Raw genomic sequence first — 6,000 nt, forward strand, 5'->3', positions numbered from 1 at the left:
AATTTAATGAACTATCCTTTTACAAAACATTTCATGAAACACCTCATATTTCCTTAGACAAATGTGCAATTTACTTTTATCATTCACAAATATGCATTGCAACTGATCCCACTGATTGTACAAAGGCACAAAACTTTAATTGGTACTGAAAAATATAGTAATGCACTTTAAGATTAAATGAGACTTTTAAAGAAAGGAATTTTTAAACCACTTACACATACGCATATAAAATCTAAATGTAATCCCTGCGTACACCTTACAAACTAAGGAGAGTGATTTTAAATGTGTAATGAAGAAAGTGTTCGCCTGTCCTGTAAATCTGTAAACTTCATACATGAAACATACATACACATACAATACATACTGAAAATTTATGGAGTTGTATGAACAGTAGAATTCCATCACACAACTTTTGTTTTGAAGCTGCTGACTAACATTAAAGTGCACATTTTTTAAATCACCACAGTAAGGATTCATCTTCACAGAGCTGTATTCTTTCAATGCAAACAGTATCTAAGGCAGCATTTTAAAGGTGTTAGTCTAGTCTGGACTTGTATTTGTACCTGAAACTTGGCATCTTTTGGCCTGTACAAGTGCATCAACACCAGGTGTCATGTCCTGACTAGCTGTCACTTTCAGAATGTCATTTAAGTGCTTGTTTGTGAGCCTTGAACGCATTTTTGTTTTATTGATATTCATCACTGAGAAAATTTGTTCACAAAGGTAGGTTGTCCCAAACATGCACAAAATTTTAGCAGCCAGGGCTGTTAATTTGGGGTACCCTGGTAGTAGATACTGATAAAATCTGTCCAGACCTACAGAGGCAAATTTGCCCTTCAAATCTGCCAGTATTCCTCGTCAGGCTAATATTGGCAAAAGCTTGTCGCTTCTCGGGACATACAAGTTCAGCCGCCTTCATCATGCATCGTTTAACAAAGTCACCGTCGGAATACGGCTTCGATGCTAATGCTATTTCGCTAGCAATTAGGTAGCTGGCTTTTACCGCTGCTTCACTGACTTCTCGGCTCTGGATGAAAGTTGACTGCTGTTTCCTCAGACCCGCCAGCAATTCGTTAATCTTATCTCTTCTCAGTTGTCCTTGCAAGCCGTCATATTTTTCGCTGTGATGAGTCTCGTAGTGGCGTCGAATATTATATTCCTTCAATACCGAAACTTGTTGCAAACACACCAAGCACAAAGGTTTTCCGTGCATCTCTGTAAATAAATAGGACGTGGTCCATTTTTCTTTGAAAATTCTACACTCCTTATCTACTTTTCTCCGTTTGGATAACGACATTTTGGCTAATGATATTAACAACGTCGTAACAAGCAGCAGATGGCGCATTGATACCGTCTGCTGTTTTCAGTCTGTCTCAGTGATGCGGCTTGTCTTCTACTCTGATGGAAAGAGTGCGCCCCTTAGCGGATAATCAATGAATTGCAGCGAATTAAAAATATTAATTCCATGTCTTTTATCAATTTTTTCCACTTTCAAATTATCCTGCGGGCCTGATCGAACCTCCTTGGGGGCCGGTTCCGGCCCGCGGGCCGTATGTTTGACACCCCTGGGTTAACCTGTTGCGACGAGCCATCCCGGATCCGGGATCGTGAATACAGCCTCAAGCTCATTACCATAACGCAACGTTAACTATTCATGAAAATCGCAAATGAAATGAAATCAATATGCTAGCTCTCAAGCTTAGATTTTTGTTAACAACACTCATCTCAGATTTTCAAAATATGCTTCTCAACCATAGCAAAACAAGCATTTGTGTAACAGTATTGATAGCTATTGTAGCATTTAGCGTTAGCATTCAGCAGGCAACATTTTCACAAAAACCAGAAAAGCATTCAAATAAAATCATTTACCTTTGAAGAACTTCAGATGTTTTCAATGAGGAGACTCTCAGTTAGATAGCAAATGTTCAGTTTTTCCTGAAAGATTATTTGTTTAGGACAAATCGCTCCGTTTTCTGCGTCACGTTTAGCTACGAAAAAAACCTGTATCCAGGATTGTGTAAATCTATCCGCAAGCTCATTAGCATAACGCAACGTTAACTATTCATGAAAATCGCAAATGAAATAAATATATTTGCTCTCAAGCTTAGCCTTTTGTTAACAACACTGTCATCTCAGATTTTCAAAAATATGCGAACTTTTTTCCAAATTAACTCCATAATATCGACAGAAACATGGCAAACCGATGTTTAGAATCAATCCTCAAGGTGTTTTTCACATATCTATCGACGATAAATCCATCGTGGCGGTTGACTTTCTCTTCTGAAGAAATGGAACGGCGCATGGACCTAAAGATTACGCAATAATTTCGACACAGGACACCGGGCGGACACCTGGTAAATGTAGTCTCTTATGGTCAATCTTCCAATGATATGCCTACAAATACGTCGCAATGCTGCAGACACCTTGGAGAAACGACACAAAGGGCAGGCTCATTCCTGGCGCATTCACAGCCATATAAGGAGACATTGGAACACAGCGCCTTCAGAATCTGGGGCATTTCCTGTATGAAACTTCATCTTGGTTTCACCTGTAGCATTAGTTCTGGGGCACTCACAGATAATATCTTTGCAGTTTTGGAAACGTCAGAGTTTTTTCTTTCCAAAGCGGTCAATTACATGCATAGTCGAGCATCTTTTCGTGACAAAATATATTGTTTAAAACGGGAACGTTTTTTATCCAAAAATTAAAAGAGCGCCCCCTATCTCGAAGAAGTTAATACACAAAGAGATAGTGAAACACAGAGACCTACAGACATGGCATTTACAAAGAGATTGAGCTCTAGAGCAAAGAACTGACAGGGTTTTTAAACCAAGGGAAAGGAACTGTGATTGGGTAGGAAACAGGAGGAGGTGTGTCTTCTGATTGATGATTGATTGTTGACTGATTGGGGAGTGATGATTTTCACCCGTGAGGGGAGAAGGAGAGAAAAGAACACAGGATACACACACACCAACAGGATACACACACAGGATAGTTGTATCCGTAACACTGCTAAACTACAAAGCATTACATGGGCCTGCTCCTACCTATCTTTCCGATTTGGTCCTGCCGTACATACCTACACGTACGCTACGGTCACAAGACGCAGGCCTCCTAATTGTCCCTAGAATTTCTAATCAAACAGCTGGAGGCAGGGCTTTCTCCTATAGAGCTCAATTTTTATGGAATGGTCTGCCTACCCATGTGAGAGACGCAGACTCGGTCTCAACCTTTAAGTCTTTATTGAAGACTCATCTCTTCGGCAGGTCCTATGATTGAGTGTAGTCTGGCCTAGGAGTGTGAAGGTGAACGGAAAGGCACTGGAGCAACGAACTGCCCTTGCTGTCTCTGCCTAGCTGGTTCCCCTCTCTCCACTGGGATTCTCTGCATCTAGCCCTATTACAGGGGCCGAGTCACTGGCTTACTGGTGCTCTTCTATACTGTCCCTAGGAGGGGTGCGTCACTTGAGTGGGTTGAGTCACTGACGTGGTCTTCCTGTCTGGGTTGGCGCCCATTGGGTTGTGCCGTGGCGGAGATCTTTGTGGGCAATACTCGGCCTTGTCTCAGGATGGTAAGTTGGTGGTCGAAGATATCCCTCTAGTGGTGTGGGGGCTGTGCTTTGGAAAAGTGGGTGGGGTTATATCCTGCCCGTTTGGCCCTGTCTGGGGGTATCATCGGATGGGGCCACAGTGTCTCCTGACCCCTCTTGTCTCAGCCTCCCGTATTTATGCTGCAGTAGTTTATGTGTCGGGGGGCTAGGTTCAGTCTGTTATATCTGGAGTATTTCTCCAGTGTCCTCTGTGAATTTAAGTATGTTCTCTCTAATTATCTCTTTCTTTCTTTCTTTCTCTCTCTCTCTGGGGACCTGAGCCCTAGGACCATGCCTCAGGACTACCTGGCATGACTCCTTGCTGTCCCCAGTCCACCTGGCCGTGCTGCTGTTCCAGTTTCAACTGTACTGCCTGCGGCTATGGAACGCTGACCTGTTCGACCACCCCTCATAGCCTGGTTCCTCTCTAGGTTTCTTCGTAGGTTTAGGCCTTTCTAGGGAGTTTTTCCTAGCCACCGTGCTTCTACACCTGCATTGCTTGCTGTTTGGGGATTTAGGCTGGGTTTCTGTACAGCAGTTTGAGATATCAGCTGTTGTAAGAAGGGCTATATAAATACATTTAATTTGATTTGATTTTGATGAGAAAAGTGCAAATCAATCCCAGAACAACAGCAAAGGACCTTGTGAAGATGCTGGAGGAAACAGGTACAAAAGTATCTATATCCACAGTAAAACAAGTCCTATATTGACATAACCTGACAGGCCGCTCAGCAAGGAAGAAGCCACTGCTCCAAAACTGCCATAAAAAAATCCAGACTACGGTTTGCAACTGCACATGTGGACAAAGATCGCACTTTTTGGAGAAATGTCCTCTGGTCTGATGAAACAAAAATAGAACTGTTTGGCCATAATGACCATCGTTATGTTTGGACGAAAAAGGGGGAGGCTAGCAAGCTGAAGAACACCATCCCAACCGTGAAGCACGGGGGTGGCAGCATCATGTTGTGGGGGTGCTTTGCTGCAGGAGGGACTGGACCACTTCACAAAAGAGATGGCATCATGAGGTCGGAAAATGATATGGATATATTGAAGCAACATCTCAAGACATCAGTCAGGAAGTTAAAGCTTGGTCCCAAATGGGTCTTCCAAATGAACAATGACCCCAAGCATACTTCCAAAGTTGTGGTAAAATGGTAAGATTGGTGGGCAGAACTGAAAAAGCGTGTGCGAGCAAGGAGGCCTACAAACCTGACTCAGTTACACCAGCTCAGTCAGGGGGAATGGGCCAAAATTCACCCAACTTATTGTGGGAAGCTTGTGGAAGGCTACCTGACACATTTGACCCAAGTTAAACAATGTAAAAGCAATGCCAATCAAATACTAATTGAGTGTATGTGAACTTCTGACCCACTGGGAATGTGATGAAAGAAATAAAAGCTGAAATAATTCATTCTCTCTACTATTATTCTGACATTTCACATTCTTAAAATAAAGTGGGGATCCTAACTGACCTTAGTCAGGGCATTTTTACTAGGATTAAATGTCAGGAATTGTGAAAAACTGAGTTTAAATGTATTTGGCTACGGTAAACTTCCAACTTCAACTGTATCTACCTTTGAACACTATCTAGGTCAGGGTGATCGCTCCGCCTGGAAACCATGGAAATACAAGACCAACATGTTTTTGTCAGTGGGACCATCTCTCATTCACTCCATTCAATGCTCAACTTTCTAATCTATATCTCTACCACCTCTGCTACCCATTTCCTCCCCCTACTGTACTTTTCCTGTAAGCAACTGGTTGCCTCTTGTAAACCCTCTCTTGGCAGGGCATCCTATTGGATACATTTAGAAAGACATTTGTGTTGCCTTAAGTCATTAGTGTTGCCTTAATTCTTAAGATTCTAAGCCATTGGGGAGTGTGAGGGGGGAGGGGGGGGTCTAAACTGACATGGAATTGTTTTAAGATCTTTTTTTTTTTTTTTACATTTGATCAAATTTCACATTTACTACTATAGTCCATAGAAATGCATTGAATAACATATTCATAAATGGCAAAAAGACAGTGAGAAAATCATAAGGAATAATGTTTTGAAGTGTCTGTCATATATCTAGGTTACATAAGAAAGCACAAGAAATATAAATGTTGTACACATATTTAACTCCTTTATTTGGGTAGGCACAAAACTGCCTCCATACTTCCATTCACGTTTTTACTGGGTACCGGTTACCCTCAGACGGGTCCCAGTTACCCTCAGACAGGTCTCGTGGGGGTTGTAGAGCACAACCGAGAACACCATCTTGTTCTTGAGAATCTCCCCTTTCTACAGTGGGGTCAGCTTAGTTTGTAGCCCGAACGCTACAAACGGAAGCTGGCACATCGACCGTACGGTTCAGACACAACAGTTGTTTTTCGTGAGAAGACCGATTTTCACTAGATATCTCTAGCTT

Source organism: Oncorhynchus keta, chromosome 11 (assembly GCF_023373465.1).
Source record: "Oncorhynchus keta strain PuntledgeMale-10-30-2019 chromosome 11, Oket_V2, whole genome shotgun sequence".
In the NCBI taxonomy this organism is placed as follows: Eukaryota; Metazoa; Chordata; class Actinopteri; order Salmoniformes; family Salmonidae; genus Oncorhynchus; species Oncorhynchus keta.